We start from the raw sequence: 7558 nt of genomic DNA on the forward strand, positions 1-7558 counted from the left end.
TATGTCATATTTGGATAGGGTCCACCCTGTGGCTACATGTAATTGCTTCTTTATAAAATCTACTTCCAAATATGGTCACATGGTAAGGAGCCATGGGTTGAGACTTCAACCTATGACTTTTCATGATTGGAAATTCAAATTATAATACTAGGGATCTGATGCAAGAGATAATTCGTTGGCCAGTTTGGTTATTTTAAAATCAGAATGTCCCCAGTCAACTGCAGCTTCCAGCTTGCCCTGCCTCCCTTGGAGTCCATGATACTGGGAATTGTTATCTTCATTACTACAACAAGCTGTTGGCTGCTTTTCTTACTTCACTCCTGTCCCTCCAATTAGTACTCCTTCAAACATCCAAAAAGATGCTCCAAGTGTGACTCAGATCCCATCATTGCTTCTTCTACCAGGAAACCTTGGGATCTTCTGAACTCAGCACAGCCAAATCCTTCAGGCCCTTTCATGTCTGCCTGGCTTAGGAGTATTTCTCCTTTGGCCATCTCCTCTTACTAACATTCATACTGATTTTCTTATTTGCATATATTTGGGATCTTCTACTCTGTATGGTCAATTTCTTTTTGTGCTTTAAGATTCAGTGTGTCACTTTTGTAAGAATGTCTTTATAAAGGACAAAACTCCCCCTCCCATTTTTGTGTTTTATTCTTAATACTTAGTCTTGCTTGCGGCCTTTTTCTTGGCATTTTTGTTTGTTTGTCTCCACTCCAGAAAGGTGTGTGTGTGTGTGTGTGTGTGTGTATGTGTGTGTGTGTGTGTGTGTGTGTGTGTGTGTGTGTGTGTGTTTACATACATGCTTGGTACTATGTCATAGCACACATAAATAGGGACAAACTTCAAGAGTTGATGTCCTACCACACAGGTCCTAAGGAAGGAGAGAAGAAGACAGGGAAGAGATGCTTCCATTTCCTCTACTCTATGGTAAATGTCTCTTTTCCTGTTACCATGCCAACAAATAGGGAGCCAAAGAATTACCCTGACTGGTGACAAATAATAACTAGCCAGCAGCTATTTCTAAATTCCTGTCCTGAGATTAGGCCAAACATGGAGAGGAACAGCGATATAATTCCTGTACAAGAAAAGACCTATGAATAATAAGAGGTCTATAGAGAAAAGAAGGAAAGTTACTGGGAAGTGGGTACTTGAACCCAAGAAAACCCAGCCCCACTTAAAGTCAGCAGACTCCCAGCACTGAGGCCCCTCCTTGACCCAGGACTCTATTTCACATGCAAATATTTTTTTTCTTTTTGCTTTAACTTTAACTTTTCCTTGTCTTTTTATTTTTTTTTTAATTGGTGGAGTAGAATAATCTAAATCCTCTTAACACCTAGGATTTAACCAGGGTCTCCTGGCTTGGTGGTAGGTACCTAGCCATCTCCCTGGCTCTAGAAACATGTTCTGATGTATCCGCAGCAGCATTTGGTAAACATTTTTGGGAACTGAAGAAAATGAACAAATGGATAGGTGGCCACTTTGCTCCATGACAGCAGAAACCCTTCAGCCTTGTCCACCTGTTCTCTATGGCCCCTCTCCAAACAGAAAATCAGCAAAATTTGTACTTGGATAACTAATTCTTCTACCTTTCAGTGAAGAAATTGAGGCCTAGAGGCTTTAACCAAGCACCCCCTCTTCAAACAGCAGAAACTCAGAATTAGGTTTTTCAGTCTATTGATTGACACCACCAGTTCCTGAATATTAGCAACAGAAAGAACTTGAGGGTATTTCATCAACAGGTAGGTTTTTTAAATGCAGAAAGGGAAAGGTAGATACTGAAATGACATATCTAACTCATCTATTTTAGCTGCCAAGGTTAGCTCCGTAACCAGCTAGCTGGGTTAGCCTGAGCTACCTTCTGTGTCTTTCATGGACATAACCTAAGCATCCCTGAAGAATGAAGCATCCCTTCCGACACAGAAGACCCCCTTTTCCGGTCAGTGTTTTCCTCCCAGCCCATCCTTTCACCTTTTACTACTTGTCTTCAGCTTAGCAATAGGAAAAGAATTCATGGGTAACCCATATGTCTTGTTCAATAAGGCAATGGATTGATTTTTTAAAAAGTGCAAACAAACAAACAAAAAAACCCCAAAACTTAGTTTTCTGCTCTATCTGTGCTTTGGAAGAAGAGGTATACCTGCTATCCATCCAGTTTTAAAGGAATAACATATCCCCAGCTCCTAGCTGTATTTAAAAGGGTATTTGTATAACAATCATTTTTGAAGAAGTATCCTTATTAATGCCTGAAATAGACAATTAACTGGAAAGGGTTAGCATAGTGCAGGCAGCAGTAACTGCATGTGTAATACCTTGGTGTGAGTGTGAGGAAATAAACACTCCCATTCTTGTGGTTCTCACTCTATTTTAACCACTGGTAATCAGTGACTCACACCACAAGAAGATAAACCTCTCTTACTTACACCCAAAATGTCAAATCCCATTTTTACTTAAAATGCCATCACCTTACCTAATTCTCCCGACTTAATGTGCAGAGAAAAGGAAAGCTAAAGGTAGGTTATGAGGTGATATAGAATATTAAACCCAGCCCCCTTTCTCTGCAGCCTTGATCATGTACCTTAATTTGCTGCAACCATTCCAAGATGGAAATGTTTTGAATTCTAAAATAGCTTAGCACCAAATGTGTCATAATTAATCTGAAACTATATTTGGAATGATGAAATTTGCCATGAAATTTGAAATATGCTTCAAATGTCAGTCTTATTTTTAATTAATATGCCAGCCTACCTTTGCAATAATCAAGTTTTACAGTCTCCCACTGCTGGCTAAGTTGGAGGCTGTTTTATGAGGTAGGTGTGTGTGTGTGTGTGTGTGTGTGTGTGTGTGTGTGTGTGTGTGTGTTTCCTTTCTTATTTCACAACTATGGTAACACAGTTCCCCATAGATCCACTCTTCTCTCACAGATTATCAAAGGAAATCTGATTTCAGCCCTGTGGTACATTTTGTCTATAAAATATTTTTACCTAGTCACAAACCTCCATCCCCATGATCTGACATTTTCTGTAAGAGGGCAATAATCACAAATCTTCAGTTAGCCTGTTTCTTTTGACATAAATTCTTAAGGTAATGAATGGGATGAGATGCTCCAGACCAAAAAGAATATGTCTTATTACATCACCCCTTTCTTCCTCTTAACCCCTTCAAACTACCTTTCCTTTATCTCCCCTTAACATTCCCATTGAGTTGACAGCCTGTTTTCTTTTCATTATATTTGTTACATTAATACATATGTGTATGCATACATATTTATTTATAAATACAGCCTGCTGTGTATGTTTTTGTTATTTATGTGTATATATCAGCTGACAGCTCTGCATTAGATAACCAGTAAAGGGGCTTATCCTTGGGAAAGTGGGTATGGAGTTTTTAAATACTGATCCATTATGAAATCTGTTGCCTATTTTATGCTGGTTATATCCATCCCATATTTTCTATTGAATTTGAAAATAGTTAATACTTGATAAAATTGAAATGGTCACATAGAGCCCATTTTCTTAAAGCTTTTCTTGGTTCTTTGTGGATTTCACATTATGCATTCAGATCCCACTTATCTCTCCAAACTCCTCACATTTTACCCTCTACCCTTGTAAACTCCCCCAACCCAGATCATAACCAAATGAAACAATGAAAACAAAAGAGAGACAGAGAGAGAGAGAGAAGAATCTTGTTGTGGAAGCTATAGTATGGCCCATTGAATCATGCAGTTTACCCTTGAATCCATTCAGTTTTACTTTCAAATGTTCATCATCACAAGTCATTGGTCTGGCTCTAGACTTCAAGCTTCCGCTATGCCACCAATAGGGTTCCTCTTGGATATCCTCTCTAGGGTTCCTCTTTGATATCCTGTAGTCCTGTGTCATGAAGATCCTACTGTTTTGGATCTACAGGTTCATTCCCTTCACATGTTCCAAAGGTTCATAGATGTTGGGATGGGCCAACTCAAAGCCCTGGTTGTGGGCCTACATTGTAGTGGGTTTGGTCAGCTGCCAGCTTTCCCTCATCATCACTACCCAGGCGAGCTCTCCAGCACTGTCTCATCTAGCTCATCCAATGCAGCCTGCAGCAAGAAGCAGGGCCAGTTCGCCTGCTCTCAGACCCTCAGATCTATGTCATTACACACTCACACTACCAGGACCAACTCTAATGTTTTGCCCAAGTGAGGTACAGGGTCCTCTCTCCTGATTGCTTTACAGGATGATATGAAGGGGGACAGGGTCAGCTTTCTTGCTCTTATACCCTACCATCAGGGCTGTCTCACCTGTGTACCCAACAGCAGGGTCAGCTCTAGTGTGTTGTTCAAGTGGGGTACCAGCCTGCTCTCCTGTTGCAGCTGGTGAAGGGTAGGGCTAATTCTCTCACTCTCATGACCCCAGGGCCTAGTTCTTTTTTGCCTGCTGCAGATAGCAAGGAGTGGATGGCACCTTTCCTTCACCCATGAAACCACATGGCAGATGAGGTGGGCGGGGTCAGCTCTCTTGCTCTTATGCCCTTTGGTGGGCTTATCTGCAACCCAGACCACAGGGTCAGCTCTATTGTGCTACCCAAGTGAGGTGCATACGTGTGGTAAGGAATGGGGCCATCTTTCCTGAGTGTAGGGGCCAACTCTCCCTTGAGGGGCTGGGCCAGATCTTCTGTTGTATACAGTGAAGAACAGGGCCAGTAAATGGCAAGGCTGGCTCCACACATCATGGTTGCAATGACCCCCTGTGCCAACATGGGCCACAGACATCATCACAGACCTTAGCTGAAGTAGGACCACAGACCCTTGGCAATAGCTCAGGGACAGGTGTCACCATGATTGAGGTAGCAGCACAGGTCACCAGGATCAGTATGAATCAGTATGATTCCAGCAACAGCATGGCCCCCTGGTGGTGGAACCAGACCAGCTGGGCAGGGGGAAAACCTGCTCCTAACAAAATGGCATCCAACTTGGGCCAAAGAACTTCCACTAAAAACTTAACAAAAGCTTACAAAAGGATTTTAGAAACAAAAGAACAATGACAAGCAAGGCTTCTTAGTAACAGTATTTTTCTTGGTTGGACTCTGTTTTGCTAGAGACAAACAGAGATTTGCAGGGCTCCTTTAAGGGAGGTTTCCTGACTCAGCATAAGTGGTAAAAAACCAGAAGGCTTTTAAAGAGCTCTACTAACAACTTAATAGTGTGTACGAGAGCTGGCAGTGACCACATCTACAAGCCGGAAGCATGCTGCTGGATGGCAGAGTAGACCAAGGCAGTGAGCACAGCTCTCAGTTCTGGCGGTAAAAATACCTGCTGCCATCTTGGATAGACCATGGCTAACACAGCTATGACTTTCATTTTAGCAATGTTGTTGTTTACCATGGCCACAAAAAGATAAAGATTTACAGTAAGGACAGATTCAGACTAAGAAAAACCTCTAAAGTTTTAAAGTGTGTTTTAAAATATATGTAGGCTTGGGAGAGAAAAAGAAACAGGATAAAATGGTTTAAAAAAGAATAATAAAAAGAAAGAGAGTAGCGCCCCTTACCAGCAGAAGTAGTTTGGAAAGAACGACGCCCAAATTCCCAAATATTGTCTATAAATGTTTGTTCTCATTTAAATGGACTTGGTTATATAAAATAAATAAATAAATAAATAAATAAAAGAAAAAAGAAAAATCATAAAAAAAAAAAAAAAACAAAAAAAGAGAGTAGCTGTGTGTGCTGGCATTTTCCTTTAATCCCAGCACTCGGGAGATAGAGGCAAGCAGATCTCTCTGATTTCAAAGTAAACCTGTTATACAGAGTTAATTCCAGGACAGATAAAAGTTATGCAAAGAAACCTTGTCTCAAAAAAGGAAAAACTAGAAGTAGAAGAAATAGAGTAGTAAAAAAGCCACGTAAAGATGGAAAACACAAAGAGTCTGCATACTGTATGCTGTACTGTTGTCTTTGACTGCTGAGGAAATAACAACTGTTAAAAAGAAATACTGCTGGAATAATTCAATTTATATATTTTAAAAATGCTTTGACTCCAAAATTTAAGTCCAAGGACAAGTGACTGGGAAAAAAAGGATTTCTATTTTTGTTTCCACAGAAAATGAAAAGCTGTGGATTCCTTTTAGACTAACATGGTTTGATCAAGCAAGACCCCCTGAAGCAATGTCCATGGGACAAGCCAGCCTTGTAGACTACAGCCAGGATTTCTGCATCTTCTTAGGATCCCCATGACAGCACCCCTTACCAGCAGAAAGCAGTTTGGAAAAAACGATACCCAAATACTGTTTATAAATGTTTGTTTTCATTTAAATGGGGTTGGTTATAAATGGTTAATGATCACAACCAATTCCTTTTAAAGATAAAAAGGGGATTATGGTATAGATATTATTACTTTGTTTTGGAATGGATTTTCATTTATTGATACAAATTTAAGGTCAATTTTTTGTGATATGTGTATTTCTCTTGTTTAGGTATTGTGCTTATATAGCTCATTTAGAAATGTAATGTATAATTTAGTACAGATATATGGAGATGTATTTGAGATAAATACACATTCTTCAAACCTTCCAAGACCTACAGAATATGGCATTTAAAAATTGTTTAAGGTTTTTCTTAAAATGAGACATAACTGTTCCTGGCAACACCACCTGTGTCAGAAAAGAAGACGGACATTGAAGAAACACATTGTGGGTTTGCTTTCAATATGGCAAAAGTAGCCATTTGAGCAAGATACTGCTCTTGTCTGGATTGTTTGACCTTATGCTGTATAAACTGGACATGCAGGACCCACAGGAAAGTGACTGCCAATACAAGATGGACATTGCTATAGGGTTCCTGCTTCATGGAAGAGTCTGCCAGACATTCTTCATGACACAGAGAAGAATGACAAACTACCATTACAGGTGGACAGTTTAAAGTTTCCTGCTTTACTGAGGAGTCTGCCAGACACACTATGGCTTATAGGCTGAAGATAAAACATTACAGAAGAACTTCAGGTGACTGATTAGGTAGCAAGATGTCTGTCATTTCTAGAGTTTATATGTTATCCTTCTGTAGTCTTTGATAGAGTTGAAGGCAGATAGTTATGGTTATAGTTTTCATTAGTTGGGATTAAAGATAAGTTACATAAAGGACTTTAGACTCACAAAGATAGGCTAGATGATAGAATATTTTCTTTAAATCTTGCTAAATTTTAATGGACTAAATATTGTTAACTGTGATTCTTATTTGACAGCTGTTGTGTGATATTTTGCTATGCTAAGGTTAAAACATTTCTTTTTATTTTAGACAGAAAAGAGGAGATGATGGGAGATGTCATTCTGTAAATATGTTTCTCTCATTGCTTAATGAATAAAGCACTATTGGCCAATAGGAAAGCAAGATAGGCAGGACTAGGAGACAAGGAGGAATCTGGAAGAGATTCAAGATGGAGGACAGAGAGAACAGAACACCAGCCCCTCTCTCTGGTAAGATGATACCACGTGGAAATACTTAGATTAATAGAAATGGGTTAATATTTAAGACAGAGCTAGCTGATAAGAAACTAGTAACTGGCAAACAGCATAATATCTAATACAGT

This window comes from Phodopus roborovskii, unplaced genomic scaffold (assembly GCF_943737965.1).
Source record: "Phodopus roborovskii unplaced genomic scaffold, PHOROB, whole genome shotgun sequence".
In the NCBI taxonomy this organism is placed as follows: domain Eukaryota; kingdom Metazoa; phylum Chordata; class Mammalia; order Rodentia; family Cricetidae; genus Phodopus; species Phodopus roborovskii.